Source organism: Felis catus, chromosome B1 (genome assembly GCF_018350175.1).
Source record: "Felis catus isolate Fca126 chromosome B1, F.catus_Fca126_mat1.0, whole genome shotgun sequence".
Taxonomy (NCBI): Eukaryota; Metazoa; Chordata; class Mammalia; order Carnivora; family Felidae; genus Felis; species Felis catus.
Window position 1 is genome coordinate 127,139,775 of NC_058371.1, and position 18,064 is coordinate 127,157,838.

At 37.9% G+C, this 18,064-nt stretch overlaps 1 long non-coding RNA gene across 1 annotated transcript; it reads right to left on the reverse strand.

Annotated features, from left to right (window-relative positions):
* Positions 1-784: 784 nt before the first annotated feature.
* Positions 785-12,558, reverse strand: LOC109499066. Its single transcript, XR_002156192.2, has 2 exons — positions 12,454-12,558; positions 785-5,250 (listed from the first exon to the last, which is right to left on the reverse strand). It is a non-coding gene; the product is annotated as an uncharacterized LOC109499066 (long non-coding RNA).
* Between the last annotated feature and the right edge of the window lie 5,506 nt (positions 12,559-18,064).

An 18,064-nucleotide genomic window follows, 5' to 3' on the forward strand; every position in this document is an offset into this window, starting at 1 on the left:
CTCTCACTGAAGAACCATTGCTGGTCTCTGTCTGAAATGTTCTTTACTCTCTACCTCTAGTCCCCAAACTTCTACTCACTGTTCTTGCTTTCGCTTGAGATTCTTATTTCTTCCAGTAAGCCTTCTAAACTAGTTCAGGGCTCTTTGTCGTACACTCTTACTGTATTTTATTCCTTTTCTTCAGGGAATTGATCTCAGTTGGTAATCACACTGGTGATTCATTGTTATGATTATTTATTTAATATCATTCTCTGACCCCAGAGTGTGAACTCTATGATTTTGCCACTATGTTAGGTACATTGCTTAACACAGTGTCTGGAACATGAATAGTTCTAAATCAACATAAATCAAAAGGGAGAATGCTTCCAAGCAGTTTAACTTTGTTTTATTAGTTCCATCAAAGAACGGTTTAGATGCTGCCACATTTTGATCTAGTAAAAAAGTAATACTCTCTGTGTAGATTTTCATCTTGCAGAAATTTAGTTTTGTTCATGGGTAGTAGAAGATAGGAGATTTGGGATTATATTTACACTGGGGGTAATAGAAGGTATTACATTTTCCTGACATAATTTACATCTGTTCAGTTTAAAATAAATTTCATTAGGTAGAGAATCACTGCTTATTTGGCTTGGTTATTCTAGAATTAGAATATTGCTGGCAATTATCAGTATCTGCTTCATATATTAACAGGTATTCTGTTTACTGTGAAATTTCTTAATAAATTCTGGGCTCTATAAAGACCATAAAAAGACTCAATATAGAAGAATTAAACTCACACAAAAGATAAGAACCAATTGCAATTTACTAGGCAGTCGGGTTAAGCATAACTGTATACACAGCATTTCGGAACGGACACACAACTATGCTCCTCTGTTAGCAATTTCCAGTCTCTCCTGTTATGGGGGTCTGTTCCTCCTGGTACCATTCAGATTCTCTTCTTTATTCTTAACCCAAGGGCTGTAATCCACGGATTGCCTTTGTTTCCACATTGATTCATGATTTACCAGGTTCAGTAAGAACATTCACTTAAACAAAATCAGTTCCTTGTTGCCAGTAGTAGTAGAGAGTTCTTAGTCTGTTTCAAAGTGTGCTGAGTTCAGTCTTTAATTACAGAAACTTCCCCACTGTCCCCACTGTTGTGTGTACTGGCTCGGTTCCATGTACTGCTGTAACTTCTAATGTGAGTTCTCTGAAAAGGCTGGCACTCCTGCCAGCCGTGGGGAGTGGCTGGTCTCTGCAACCAGCTACCTCTTGCTGCAAAATGCTGCCTGCATTATTCTTTTCTACCCTGCATGTCTGTCTTTCACTCTGCAGTCTCTGTGTCCTGATGTGGCAGTGGGAGAGTTGATCGCCTGTGACTTTTGAAAGAGAGGTACAATTTGCAGATTAAGGTTAAGCCATGTGCCAGTATCAAACATCTCTTTGGCTACCCCTTGCCTGGCATTTCACTATAACTGTTTCTAGCTCACTTACATCTAATCTATGTTAGAATGTCCTTTCCCTCTTAGCCTTGGCCATGCAAGGGCAGACAAATTATTAATTAAACTAATTCATTTTTATTACCAGTTTTTTAATCACCAAAGAAGGAATTAGAATTCAACCAGGGAGGTTATTTATTGAGAGTTTTTTTTATTGATAAAATAATTTATCAAAGGTTTATGAAAAAATTTAAAATCTCTGAAAAAGAAAATTGTATCAGCCAAGACATTAAAAGGTACGTCTGTGGGTAAGGAAAGTAGTCTGTTTTGGGCTGGCTATGTAGGTGACATCAGTGATACTGAGGATTTTACGTCTGAAAAACTAGGATGTAATATTGCAACTCACAGGAAAGGCTGTCGTAAGACAGACATGTGTGGCTGAGGTGACTTCTCTTGCCCAGCTGTGTTCGTCCTGATACTTACTCCAACATCTTAATCTGCTTCCCAGTTTGGATCTGTCTATTCTTCTTTCTCAACTACCATGACCTGGAGATCATCTTATTTCATATGCTTGGTCTGCCATTTCAGCAACAGCTTTTCTTCTTGGCTTGGGCCTCTCTTTGCTGGGTCCTTTGGCTCAGTGCCTCTGACCTTGGGTGGCTGGGACTCTGAGTCTCTCTGGCTTCCTTCCCACAACAAGTAGTGATTGTAAACTAGAAGACACTGTTTTAATTTTAAAAAGTTATAAATATTGAAAATGAAAATTGAATATTATAGCCTTAAAAAAAGATTTGGGGATTTCTCAGCTCACTGAGTTGGTATATTAGATCAGCTATTCTGACTTAGAGCAAGGAGGAAATTGTGAATTATTTTTCATCACATTTAAAAATATTTTGAAAACTGATATAAACATCGAATCAACATTTTCCCTGTAATCCTCTTCCTTTGCTCCAGGAAACTGAAGCATGGATTATAGTTGAAATTTTATATTTTAAGCTTAAGATCTTACTCCAGAGCTTCTGGGATGCCAATACTGTCTGATCTTTTGGTACATTGGCATCATTCTCTTCACTCAGGAGATCTAGTATAAAAACTTTATGCTATTCCTGGAGGCACATGCTAATATGTTCTTAGTTTTGGAGAAGCTGGTATATTCTAAGTAGAAGGCAAAAATAAATTTTCTTTTCCTAAAGAAGTTATGGGTATCCATGACTCCATAGGTATTCTATTTAAACTTCTACCCAGGACTGAAACAGAGTCAGCATTCCAGCCTGGGATAGACTGTTCCAGTGAGACTGAACTCAGATTCGATCAGCCAATCCAGAATCAATTTTGAATCGCTAGAAATAGAAGGTCAGGCTTGGGCTTGGCTATGAGGGTAGCATAGGAAATGTGGGTGGGATTCTTCATTGGTGTGTGTGTGTGTGTGTGTGTAAGAGGAACATATAAGACTTGCAAGCCAGGAATACATCTCAGCACAAATCTATTGGACAGACAGGGAGCAGACAAGACAAAATCAGAAAGGCAAGAGCCAGGCTGGCTTGAGGGAAAAACTGTGCTTAAAGAAGAAATGTGTCACCAAATCTTTGCTTTAAATGAATGACAAGGAGTTTTTCTTTCCAGCCCAACAACAATAGGTCAGGCAGTAAGGATGGTTTGTATTTGTTTAATCGGATCAGTGTCTCCTTTAACCAAGTCTTCTTACTCTACCTTGGGAGGCATGTTCCCCACTGGAGTAGCTGGTGATTTCTTTGGCAGCTAGAGCCCAGGTGATTCCCTGAATTTTTGTTGTCTGGTTATTTCTTTGGGGCCAAGAGTAGGTTCTCTATAGTGGGTTCTGGGGAAAGCCTTCCATCAAGAGGGCTGACTGGTATCTGGGTCCAATCATGTGTTAATGGTGGAATGTCTGTCTATATAGCAGTAGGGCCCTGGCTTTGGTCCTGTGGCTTCTATACTTGTCACCTTGTGAGGCATCAGAATTACCATACTGAAACCAGATATCTAGGAGGGCATGTAATTCATTTTCTTTGTACCATTCACTTGCATGGGGGGGATGGTGTAATAGTACATCCTTCTGGTAAATTATAGTATTGTATTTGGTGGGGAGAAGGAAGAATCCATGAAAAATGGGGTGATCAAAAATAGCAAAGTTTACAAAGTGCTTTCACATACATTTTCACTTGATTCTCACAACAACCCTGTGAGGTAGGTATCGTATATGATGTTTTTATTTTTATTTTGCAGAGAAAGACACCAAAGACCAAAGAGTTTAAGTGATTTGCCCACAGGCATAATGAGTGCCAGGACCCAAACTTAAAGCCACGTTTTCCAACTTCACAGCCTGATTCTACCCAAGAGTGGCTACAATGAGGGCTACCAGTTTGATGACATGATGGGAAGGCGCTTAGTAAGTGAGCATCTAACTTGTTTAAAAGTCAGATGGTTTAGAAATAATACATTAGTAACCAGAATACATAGGATCACCACTTGCAGGAGGTCCCCTGGGCACTTCTGCCTATTGGCTTGAATCTTAGTAGTTGCTTTGGCATATTAGAAGATCATCTGTGAGTCAGCCTGGGCAACTAGGCGATCCTTGGGTAGTCAAAGAACAGAGATGAGGGAATTCTCATGGCCATCATTACAATGCTATAGCACTCATTATGCTGTTTAATTTTATGACATACCCATTGGAATGTAAACTTCCATTTACATGGGCACATGATAGGTCCTCAATAAAAACTGGTTGAATTCATGAGGGGTGGGCGTGTTTTATGGGATGCTTCCACATTTTACTTGTACGAAACTGATTTGCATGGAAGAGGTATTATAGATGAATATGGAACTGAGTATAGGGATTACTCCGTTATTTTGGAGGTGGGTAGTATACACAGGCACTGCTATTTTCAAGGGTGTAATCTCATGATCCAAGTGATCTTTATCTACAAAGACAAATTTATTAGATGTGGATTCAAACTGGAGGCTCTACCTTAGCCAGGGATCCATGTGAAATGCAGGTATTTGATGCCCACTGGAGGTGAAGGCAATGTCCCTTGGCATGGAGAAAAGTGAATCGTTGGGGCAAATGTGAAGACAATGCTGTTTTAGTAATAGGGAGAGAGCTCTGTGATAAAATTCTCCAGATAGGGTTCATCACAATCACCAATGTTTCAGTAGGGATGGAAGAGGCCTCTGTCTTTTTCTGGTTCAATTCTGCCAAGGCACATTCTCCTAGGTCCTCCACATCTTCCTGAACACTCGGCCGTCAGAAGTCCCAAGACCCACAGTTGAGACTGCGGTGGATCTTAAACAGGTAGAAGCTGGAGGACACAGCTGCCATGGTATGGACCTGGACCTCAGTGTGAGTGCTCCTGACCAGGACACATAGGTAAGACATCCACTCCACAGAAGCATCCCTCCAAGGCTAATGGGCTGGTTTGGGCAAGACCCATGACCTTTGGTTGAAAGGGGCAATCCTGTTGTTGCTCTTCTACAAGTGGATTACAGCAAAGGTTTTTGGGTGTCACAGCCTGGTGAGTTCAACTTAATTGAACTGGATAAGAATTTTTAACTTAGGATATAGTACATCAGCTCACCAGTTTTGAGTTTTCAGGATCTATTGGGTCCTGAAATTGGTAGATGGGAAAGCGATTGGCATCTGTGGGTCTGGTAGATGTTATGGATCATCCAGAGGACCTCCCAGTTGTGATGGTTGGTGCAGGCCATGACCGGATGCCTGGCTTCTCCAAGTATTGGTGCCAAGTTTCAAGCATGGCCTTAATGGCCAAGCATTCCTTCTTTCAGATGTTGTAGTTTCATTTTGCAGGGATGAAGCCTGTGGGGAAATAAAGCATAAGGTCACATCAAGCTTGATTTCAGACAAGATTTGGCATTCCATGGTTCTACCACTACTTACAAGGCACTGGCTCCACTTTAAATGTCCACTGTAAACAGAGTGGAGCATGATTACAGCCATTGCAAACCTCCTATGTTGGGCTTCGTGCATTTTCTGGACTCCAGGCAGCCATCAGAAAGCAGGGCATACTGACTGCTGGTTCACTACAACTGTTTAAGGGAAGGCCTTGGAGTTCAGCCAGGTCTGGATTAGGATACATTGGTAATTTACACTGGGTAGGACCTTGGGTATCTTCCCCAGAAGACAAAGTGAAAGAGAAAGAGAAGACTCACACAGAGTCAAAGTTGGTGAGGATATACAATTCCATGTAATATTCTGCAACCTGTTTCCTTAGATCTTGACTTTTCGTTATTAGTTTCAGACCATTTGTAAGCTTTTACAGCTAATAAAGATAGTAATATAAATCCTATTAAAGTTGTAATCACTAATCAGAATTGATATTGTCAAATAAATTTTAACCCACCTATTTAAATATGTGCTCTTTTCTTTTTTAAGTTGAAGTATAGTTGACATACAATGTTATATTAGTTTTAGGCTACAACATAGTGATTCAACAAGTTTAAGTATCATGCCATGCTCACCATGAGTGTAGCTAACATCTGTCACCTCACAATGCTATTGTACAATGCTATTACAATACCACTGACTATATTCCCTATGTCGTACCTTTCATCCCCATGACTTATTCATTCCATAACTGAGATATTCCAAATCTCTCACTCCCCATCACCTACTTTGCCCATCCCTCCACCCCATCCCTTCTGCCACCATCAGTTTGTTCTCTGTATTTATGGGTCTGGCTCTATGTTTTGTTTTTTTGTACATTTAAAACCATTTTTTAGACTGAACATATAAGTGAAATCATATAATATTTGTCTTTCTCTGTCTGACATTTCATTTAGTGTAATACCCTCTAGGTCCATCCATGTCATTATAAATGGCAAGATATTCTTTTCTATGGCTGAATAATATTCCACTGTGGCTTTTCTATGACTGAATAATATATATTCATCTATTAATGATTCAATATGTGCTCTTAAATAAGGAACTTTGTTCCTTCTTGAAACCTAAGGGTAGACCTCATAATTCAACCATTAAATAACAGAATCATAAAAATTTAAATCAATAGCAGGATCCTTGAACCTAGACACAAATCATGATTTTTAACTTTGGCCAGCTTCTGCCTCTATGACCTTGTTAGAACTTATGCCCAGATTTTATGTTTATCAAAATCTTTGCTAATGTTACAGAACTTAGAGAAACCTAAATGTTTTTCATTGTGCTAGTGGACTGATAGTGCTTACCAGTTAATTAAATTAAATAACCAGTTTTGACCCCAAAATAGAAATCAGCTCCATAGGCTTAACACACAACAGAATTCCTCAAAGTGAGCCCGTGAACACTAATTTCAGGAAACGGGTTTTGTCATTAAGTGGATTTGGGAAACACTGCTTAATATTTACTGTTCTTGACTTAAATTATACAAGCTTTAAAGCTCTGGGAAGTAAATAATCTTGTGGTAAATAATCTTATTTAATTATTTTAACTCAGTATTTCCCCAAAATTTCAACATGAGTTAAGTTTTTGAGTAATATTTATTAGCATCTTGTGGAACTAATGCTACATAGCATAGATTTTAGGAAATTTTGGGCTAGAAAAAAATGTGAAAAAAATACTCATTAAAAAATACACATTTCTCATGAAAAATAAATGAACCAATTACTAGTTATTTATTACTATAGTTGTCTTAGAATTAAGTTAGGTTGTTTGGAAAATAAGAAATGCACTTGTATATAAAACATGAATTCTGCCTTTAATAGGCTTGTATCTTAGGGAAATCTTTGTCACATAGAAAACAGTATTCAAGGGGCGCCTGGGTGGCGCAGTCGGTTAAGCGTCCGACTTCAGCCAGGTCACGATCTCGCGGTCCGTGAGTTCGAGCCCCGCGTGGGGCTCTGGGCTGATGGCTCAGAGCCTGGAGCCTGTTTCCAATTCTGTGTCTCCCTCTCTCTCTGCCCCTCCCCCATTCATGCTCTGTCTCTCTCTGTCCCAAAAATGAATAAATGTTGAAAAAAAATTAAAAAAAAAAAGAAAAAGAAAACAGTATTCAACACCTGAAGATTCCATATAACCAATCACTAAGTTAAATAATGCAGACTTATAGTAGCTCCAGAGAAAAAGATCAAGTATTGGAACAATGAAGGAAGATATCATCGGGAGGTAGGACTGTTTTTATGGGGATGGCCAGAATTTTGATAGGTTGAGGGCATTTTTAATCAAGGGCAAAAATACACAAACTTTTAGGTCTCTATGATTCCCAGTAATAGTGTGGCAAATAATACTTTGTTATATATATATAGTTTATTTATTTTGAGAGAGGGAGTGTGCACGTGCACGAGTTGGGGAGGAGCAGAGAGAGAGAGAGGGAGAGAGAGAATCCCAAGCAGCCTCCACGCTGTCAGCACGGAGCCGGTGGTGGGGCTTGATCTCAAGAACCACGAGATCACAAATTAAGCTGAAATCAAGAGTGAGAAGATTAACCAACTGAGCCACTGAAGCACCCCAAAACTTTGTTACGTTGTAATCATTTCATTCCCACCTATAGACAGAATGTTGCAGTATAGTTTTCTTTTCTTTGTCCTTCTACTTCTTTAGAGTTCTTTTTACCTGGTATATTATGAGTTGTTTAATTGTCCAGTGTCTGTGATGGTCTCATTGATGGCAGGGAGACTACTTTATTTAATTTTACATTCTTGGAAACTAATACCTTTGCATCCCTTGCATTTGGTCCATGGTAGGCCCTCAATAAATATTTGTTGACTATGTGAGGGAATCAACGAAAAAACTATATGGCAGAAAATTGTCTACAGCAAACTGATTTTTCCATCAGGGAATAATAAATAGATTGAGCAGGATCAGAGTGTGTAGGCTCTTGCAGGCAGAGGAGTAGGAAAGAGGAAATCAGTACAGATTTTTAACAACAGTAGCACTGCTGAAAGCATTATGCCTGAAAACTCAAACTGGCAGGACATACAGGTTGGAATGAAGGAAAAATGGACTAGGGGATCCATAGAAAGTATCCTTAGAGCAGTCTAGTTATGAGGAGATAAGGGTCTGGAACCAAAGCACTAAGAATGTAAGGGAAAAGGCACAAATGCCAAGCAAATGCATCTCTGGAGTTGGTTGCTAGGAAGAATCAAGAAGCACTAGTCAAAGATTATTTTGTAAATGTAACACTAGTTGAAATTTATTGAATCCCCGTTAGAGGTTGCATCAGGCACTTTGGTTTAATTTCTAATTCAGTCTCATTTATTCTCCACAACAATTGTATCAGGTAAGAACTACTATTATCTCCATTGTACTGATAGGGAACTAGACTAGAGAAGTTGAGAAATATGTTTAAAGTCATAGCAGCCCCACCTCAGAGCCTACGTTCCTAGTCCCGGCCACCTCTGGAGATGACTGTTCTTTAGACAGTTAGACACATTAGTAGCAGAAGAGAGATTGCTTTTGGGTATTTGAATTTTGAGGTGATCATAAAAGGTATCGTTGGAAAGATTAACATTACGTCTCCAAGAGCTTGGGCCTTGGCTTAATAAATGATCAGCTTTTTAAATGGTCTGTTAATGTATCGTTTAAAATACAGCCCCATTGGGGAGCCTGGGTGGCTCAGTCGGTTAAGCGTCCGACTTCGGCTCAGGTCACGACCTCGCGGTCCGTGAGTTCGAGCCCCGCATCAGGCTCTGGGCTGATGGCCCGGAGCCTGGAGCCTGCTTCCGATTCTGTGTCTCCCTCTCTCTCTGCCCCTCCCCCGTTCATGCTCTGTCTCTCTCTGTCTCAAAAATAAATAAACGTTAAGAAAAAATTAAAAAAAAATATACAGCCCCATCAGTCATGTAGCAAAGGGTTTCTCTCAGAAAGGACAGGATACTGTAGGAAACCAGTAAATGCTTTCTGAGGGACACCAAGACAGTGCCATGGAAAAGTTACCCAAGGCAAGTTGCCGCCTGCTAAGAACACCATAACATCCAGGGTCAAGACTGACTGACCTTCAGGCTTGTAAAGCCTGCAGTTAGAGTGAATTATTTGACCTGCAGAATTCAGAGGGCGCTGCAAAAGCTGTGATATGCTTTTCTTCTTTTTTTCTTTCACCAATTCACTGAGGCTCTAGGGGTTGTTCAGCCCGGAAACATCACACACAGCTACCGGGATTTGGCTGTGATGTGGTGGACGTAGAGTTTTATGTAGTTTGTGTTTTTAATCTTTAAGAAAGTTGCAAGTCTTCTGACTGGGTGTCCATTGTTGCATATACACCTTGTGGTGGGTTACATGTTAATCACAAAGTATGCAAAAAAAAAAAAAAATGAACCACATAAACTCGCAGGGTGAATTCATGTGATACATTTGAAAAGGGGCTGATTTTGAAGGCAGAAAAAAACGGAGTCCAGGACTATTAACATTCAGAATTGTGACTTAGGTTCTATTTTTTTCTTTATCATGTTTCTTTGTTTCTCCCTCTTGCTGTCTCCCAGAATGGACTTTCTGGATAATTCATTGTAGAAATGAAATTGAGATCGCATAATTTTATTTTATGATTACTGATGTATCAGAGTAGAGCGTGACTGCCTAAACTTTTAATGTTTAGAATTCAGTTTATTTGCTTAAGAAAATGAAAAAAAGCTGGAACTGAGAAAGAGCCTGTAAATGAGTTTGAAAGGTCACTTTAGTTAAGGCCTTACGATGCCGCTGTGCATAAACGGGACAGCCACAGGGATTTTACCTTTTCCTTCCAGACTGCTAACTGAAACCCTTTGTTCAAGCAATGCCATCAGAGCGGCGCTTGGCACAGTCCTCCAAGAAAACCTGACACACTCACCTAGACGTGCTATGACCTTTTGCAAAAATCTTTTTTTAAAAAGTTCAGTTTTTGTGTTGAATACCAATTAAAAAATGCAACATGTGAGAATTATCTTATATTGGCAATATATCAGTAGTCTGGGACATAAAAGTAATGTTAACACAGTCAAGTAGAAGTTAGAAAATCTCAGGTAAGCAACAAAATGAAATAAATATCATAATATTGGTAGGTGAACACTACAAGTTGATCTGTGTTAGGAAATCAATACCAGCACGTTAGATTATAGCTTCTTATGCACTGGAAACAATCTCGATCCTACTATTTCTTTTTAAATTAAAAAAAAATTAAGGTTTTTTAATGTTTTATTTATTTTTGAGAGAAAGAGAGAGACAGAGTGTGAGTGGGGGAGGGGCAGAGAGAGACACACACAGAATCCAAAGCAGGCTGCAGGCTCCACGCACAGAGCCCGAAGCGGGGCTCGAACTCACGAACCATGAGATCATGACCTAAGCTGAAGCTGAATGCTTAACTGACTGAGACACCCAGGTGCCCCAGAAGTTTTAAATGTGCCTCTTATGTAATATTTTTAAATCTTTCTAATAAGAATAGTTTTTTTGATAGCATTTTTTCTCTAATTTTTTTTTTGCAAGTTTATCTTTTTCCATTCACTGTTAATTTACTTACCTCTAAACCACCAATTTAAAGGCCATTTTCCATTACATGACTACAGTGAAAGCAGACCTGACATTACACTTTCTAGCTCTAGATAATTTGTGCAGACGTTCGAGAACACAATCCCACTGGGATAGTAAAATTCGTTTTTAGGGGATTTATTAATTGGGATATACTTTTAAACAACACAGAGAGTCAGAATTTGGGAGCAGTAGTTTCAAAGATGAAATTAGCATGGGCTTAGAAAATATTTCCTTATTTTCCAGTTTTTGGACCATTTGTATTTTAATTATGTTTTTTACTTATCATACAGAATGTATCGGTTGCAGAGACTTTGACCATGAGCTCTGACCCTGAAAACTAAACATGGAAGAAATACTGCAAGTAGGAATGGGAAATCTCACATGCTTTACAACAACAAGCACAGTAAGTACAATATAAATATGGTAGCAAAGATGTTAAAGCAATGCACAATTAGAAGATTTTGATACAAACACTATTGATTTATTAAATGAAAAGCCGTGCTAAATGTATTTACTTAGGATTTTGGTAATTTGTGTTTTCAAACATTGTCTTTTCGGTTCTTGTGAGGTAACAGTGATACCTCATGAAATCTGTTCCTTTTTATGTACAACACGCTCTCTCTCTCTCTCTCTCTCACACACACACACACACACACACACAGACTCACTCATTCACACATAGAGTCAAAGTCAATGGCAGTGGGTGGTTTATGTCAGGGCTGGGTTTGACGCCCCTCTCTCAGAATAAGATAAATGTAAGTGATGAAGAGCTCCTGGGGTTGGTTGAACTCATTTTGTATTCAACACTCTGCCTGGCCCCTTTCTCATCTCTTTCTCCCTCTCTTTGTATGTTCAAGCCTACTTGAGTTTCTTTTTTCTTTTGTAGAACTTGGTTCTTTTGATGTGTTTCAGGGCACGCCCTGTGGCAAAGAGAACTTCCCAGGAATCGGAAACATAAGCACACAGGTCTGAAGCAGCTACTGTGTGAGAGCCAGAAATATTCAGGCCCAGGAGCTGTGTTTTCTCTCTCCAAAACAGGATCAGAACAGATAAGAGCAGGGGCAAACACGCAATAGATTCTACATATATTATTCTAAAAGGACGTGTGCTATAAAATTTAATAATGAGGTAGGCATTTGGTGAGATTTTTAACCTGAATGGAGCTTGTGATAGTAATTTAGCCAGAGATATGTTTCTATGCATTTATGTATTTGTTAGTTTAACCAAATTTCTTCTATAATTTATAAATTCGTTTGTTTCCATTTCACTGCTGTTATGGCATCAGCATAGCTGAGATTTTCAATGGTACGTGGTCCTCGCCATTAAAAAATGAGGTGAGAAAGTGCAGTGCTTTAACTTTCTATTTACTTATTTATGAAGTTGGAGGAAATGCTGCTGTAAGTATTGTCAGACTAGTGTTAGAAGGCACGATCTATAATATTAATAGAAGGTCTAGATAGAAGGAGGAGTTAATTTTTTATACCCCATATCAGTATTTCTATTTTCATAAATTAAAAATATTTAATAAAGTGGTGTTATGTCTTATTTAAAATATCTCTGTTTACTCACATATTATACTTTATGTGGCAAATCTTTCAGGACTATGTCACTGAATTAGAACTTGGAACTGAAAATAAAAAAAAACAGAAAATAAGGAAAAACAGTGCAGTTTACGTTTACATATATACAAACTTATCACTTTAAGATGATCAGATAATAGTTAAATTCAACTTTTACCCAAGTATCTAAAAGAAACCTTTTGTTTCTAAAACCTAACAGCTGGAAAAGCATAGTAACTACAAATGTAGTACCAATCTGGTTTGATTGATTTAGTGAACTAATCTGTATTAATTAGGTATATAATTTACTTTGGCATTAGTGAGTTCCCACTCATGTATACATTCAAATATATGAGTATATATACAGTACATATGCTATATATAGTATACGAGTATATATATATAGTGTATATATATATATATGTATTGCTAGGCCTACTGAAAAATAATATGCTACTAGCTGAATAATCTAGGAAAAAAATGGAAATTTGATAAGCAAATGGTTGATCACTTTCAGTTAAGTTCAATTCAGTTTAGTAAGTGTATTGAGCACTATTTATGTGTTTGTGCTAATAATATTACCTATTAACTCCTAGGAAAATAACTAGTGGTGTCATTTAATGCATTCAGCATTTTCCAACATATTTTATGCTCAGATAACAAGTCTACCAGCTAATCGCTCTAGTTCTTTTTACCTTTGGCCTCTATATCCACAGCTTAAAACAAAGAGAGAAAATAATTTCAGATATAATTCAATTATTCAAATATTGGCCAAATACATGTTTTTAACGATAATACAAGAGGACTGTTTTAACAAATTGGGAATAACTATAAAATAACTTTTATAACTACAAGGTCTCTTGGGCTTCTACCAAACATATCTGAGTTACTATTTATGAATATTTGTGTAAATATCTGTATGTCAGATATGAAAAATTTCTTTGATAATAGAAAAGGCTTGGGATTTACAATACTCATTTAAATGTTATCTAGAAAGTTTAATGGGTCCGTTTTACTTAAAAACTGTATCTTTAATACAACTATAAGAATACAAAGGAAGGACTTTTATCTTTCTGATGCAATGCAAACTGATCCTATTTTTGTCTTTAATGTTACACAGCATTTCTAGATACTGAATGCTTCTAAATTATCTGATCCTAAATTTGATAAGCTATGGAGGTGTGTATTAGACATTGCAATGCTTTCCAGCTTTAGGCAGTGGCTGCTTGCAAAGGGTCCTATCATGTTCTCATCCCGTTTATAAACATCAGTGAAAGCCACAGTTCTGAAGGAGCAATGCACACAGGGCTTCCCAGCTTACACAGGATTGCTGCTGTCACACTGCATCGCACCAATTGTCGCCTCATATACTTTAATGGCGCTAGAAATCTGGTCTTGCTATGGTTACAGTTCTTTTCCCCCTTTCCCTTCTTTTCTGCAGAGGTGTTACCTTTGACCCACAAAATGACATTGCAATGTGGCATGCCTAGTATCAGACTAACATATACTCTTTGTATTAATCCAAACCCAAGGAATACACGTGCTTCTAAAAATGTGCAAAATTGAAGAGAAATCTAGCCTTTTAAAATAGATTGATGAGTTCTAGACCTAGTAATGCTTCCATTTATTTGACTAATCACTAAAATAAGATCTCCTGAGTGTCTCACTGAAAAGTATTACAGCCATGTTTAGAGAAACCTCTTGGGAAAACAGACACCTCTGAATTTTTTCAAATATTTTTCTTTTGAAACAAAAACGAAATACAGCAATTCTATTAGAAATTAGCTGACTGAATTCAATCAGATTTTAAATTAAACTTTTTATTACATAATGAGTAAAGGGGTATATACTTGAAATATGACATCCACCTAAATAACATTAATTGTTACTTTTGTTGATTAAATTCTACAGCCAGTCACATAGTCTCCGTTTCACTACAGGAATTGTGAAATGATTCAATTATTCAAAATTTTAGTTACCAGTTAGCTTCCAATATTTGTATTTATTTTAAAAATAGATAGCTGCTTGGCTCAATTTAATATTTTTTGTTCTTTTGTTTCTGGCTCTTCCTCTCTTCCCTATATACGTGGATATGATCTAAATATTTTTTCTAAAAGAACAATGGGTTGGTATTTTGCACAGATTCTCCTTAAGTTCACTATCAATTTTTAGGGATTATAGGGATCATGTATTCCAAATTTTTCATTTTACAAAGGAGGCAGACTTGGAGAGTTTACATGACTTTTATCACTCAGCTCTAGTAGCATAGTAGGTCCTCAATAAAGATGTGTTGACTAAAAAATCAACGTGGAGTTACATAAATACAATATCACAGTACTTACAATATTGCATTGCAATGACTTGTGTATAATAATGAGCTTTCATAAACACTCATAGCCACAACATCACCATGAGGCAAGAATCATTACTAGAATCTGTTAATTGTACGAATTATTTAATGGGTAAGATAACTGAAGTTCAAGATCAGTGAATGGTTTTCCCAGGATCAGTCAGCTAAGCAGTTGAAGAGCTTAGATTTGAACTCCCATTTTCTGATTCCTGAGCTTTGGTGAGTAATCACTATCCATACTGCCTATAACAGCTTTTCTCTCTCTTGCCTTTCTCCATTCTCAGATCAGAGGAAAGAATTGGTGCTACTTATCTTTGTAAGCCCAGGATACTTGGATGATAAAGAGCCCTCAATAAATGACTGAAAACAAAAAACCTAACTGGTCCAACTTTCTTCTATACCAACACCCCATTCACATATATTCTATATATTCAGAGGGTAGGAGGTGGCATTTGAGAAAGTGGAGGAAGACTGTTCTCTTAAAGGTACAGAAAGGCTTCAAACCATTTAAACCAGCAAAACTGAGTCTATGCTGTCAGTATCACATTTAAGAACAATTCTGCTACGTGAGTAATTCAGCTTAATGAGGACAGAATTTGTTAGCAGTTCCCTGATGCACGTGGTACATAAGTACTTAAGAGTATGTGCCCGATGCATAGTCCATGAACTCACAGGTGATTTAAACTTGACTTGGGGAATTCAGTCACAGTCACTAGGGAGGTTCTCCTCCACCTCCCCCACATGTGCATGCCCTCAAACCAAGTTTGGGCCACGGTCCTGGGTCTTCAAACACAAGCCACCATCTCTAGAGGCTCATCTAATCATGGGTCCACATTGGTTTCTAATGAGATGTCCCAGGGTGAAGGGAGAAGCCCTTCCAAGTTTAAAGGCTTTGCTGCTTTTCCTCGGATTTTGGAAGTTAGATTATTTGGAGAGGCTGGAGTCCTGCACTACAAGTCTCCTCACAGGGTCTCCTTTCACTGACAGCTCCCTCTCCCCTAAGCCATTCTCCTTACTTAATGCTTCCATAGTAACTCTCTGGTGTTTCTGCATCTCCAGATCTTCTAACATCATCTCTGAGAAACTTAAGTTTGTACCAAAGGCAGGAAAAACACGTGCCAGCTCTGCTTTCCACTTGGCAACACCTCACCCCCACCTCAGTCAAAGAAACACAAAGAGCCTGGCTCTGTGTTTGGAGTAGGAAGGAGGGAAAACTGTAGAAAACAGAACATAAATTTGTGTTTCAAAAATAGCCTACCACGGATGCTTTTTGAATTAATGTATGAATGGTTCTGAACACAGTCACCATGATGAAATTATAATTGTTAGTTTGTAGGGGACTTCCTTTTTGTCTTTCCAAGGGCAAACGTGACTTGGCACCTCCCACCAATAACTGTTGAGGCATTTCTCGGCGGGGCCCCCAGAAAGGCAGCTCACAGCTCAAACATATCACAAATTCTCTGTCCTGGAGGAACTAAATTAGAGCTTCTAGAAAAAGAAGTTTTATTTTAAAATATGCATTAGAAGTAGGAATTTCTTTGTTATAAAAAAAAAATCTCAAAAAGTACGTATGTGCTTTGACATATAAGTGGAAATATAACAATATGATGATAAAACATTGAATTTGAATAGCGACACAATACTCTTTGGGAAGTGCATTCCCACAAAGGTCCATTCTTTTGCCCTGCAAGTCTCAGATCAAATATTACTGCCCCAGGGAGGCCTTTTCTGACCACTCTATCTCCTACTTTATTTCCTTCACAACTGTTTCACTCTCTGTAATTAGCTCTTGTGCAAAGCAGAGTTCTAAGATGGCCTTCAAAGTTCCCACATGCGGCTATGTGAGTTCTGTCTAATCCTCTCCCCCTGAGTGTGGGCAGGACCTGTGAATATGATGGAGTGTGACTCATGTGATTAGGTTACTAATCAGTTAACTCTGAGTTAGTCGAAAGTCAGGTGATCTGGTAGAGCCTGAGCTAATCGGAAGTCCTAATAGGGACTGGGCCCTGTGAGGGCCAGAGAGATTGGAAGCTCAAGACAGCCTCTGGAAATGGCCAAGTGGAAAGGAGCTGTGAGTGGTCCTTGACCAACCGGATGTCAGCAGAAAAGGGGCTTCCGACCTACAGCCGCAAGGAATAACTCCATTATTTCAACAACAGGTGATCTTGGCAGAGAGGTCCTGTGGCTCCAGAAAGGGGTGTAGCTCAGCCAAGAGATTTATTCCAGCCTTGCGGGACCCTGAGCAGAGAACCAACTTGGGTCCCTCAACTCTTCCTCCTCAAATTCAGCTCGTAAAGTCAAAGCAATCTACACACAGTTTTCACACGAACTACTTGCTCTTAAGACTCAACTGACTGCATCATACACATATTTCTGTGTAAAGCATATTATTTTTATATTTCAGTGTTAATAGTATTTATAGGAATCAAGAAGAAGCCTGTACTTACCCACCTGGTTATAAGAATGATAATAAAAATAAAATATTATGTTAAAGAAATACAGCAATTTTAATTTAAAAAAAATATATCAAGCACCAAAAGTAAATTTGAAATGTTATATTATTATGGATTTGTTGAGACTTATTTAATTAAATAAGTGTCAAGTTCAAGTTTAAATTGTAGGAAGATGTCGGTTACCAAAATGTATACTATCAGCTTTTAGTTTATTTTTTGTCTTTTGTCATTTTACACATAATTGAAACCTGTCATTAAGGTAAAAATTAAGTGAATTGTATATGGCTTCCTATTGATAAGTATTGTATATTTTACACACACACATAATCTTTTCCTTCACGATGCTTCTGTAAATCTTTTAGCCTTATGATTTCCCCTAAAGTGTTTTTTCTTAAAAAATTTCTCTTAGGTTTTGAATTGTTCCATGGTTTACAGACATACTACCGTTTACTAGAGCAATAGCATCTATGAAAAGAAAAAAAAGTTATTTTTATGATACTATCCAAAATAAACAGGATAAAATATATCATAACGATTTGTAATTCTGATCATTATTTTCTTAAGTCTTTCTATCTCTATGCTAACCATATCAAATATGAAAAGTGTTACTAATATTTTAAAGTAAAAATGAAATTTGGTTATCAGTTCTGATGTACTAGGCCATTAGAATTTGTTTTCTAAAGTAAATAAGACGGTAATAAGAATTAAGAATTGTAGAGGAGTGCTTAAAGATGGTGAATTGGGCATGTGAGAATTATTAGCTCTTCTCATCTTCCTCTACCAAGTCTTCCATTCTTGAAGAATATCCTAGTAGAACA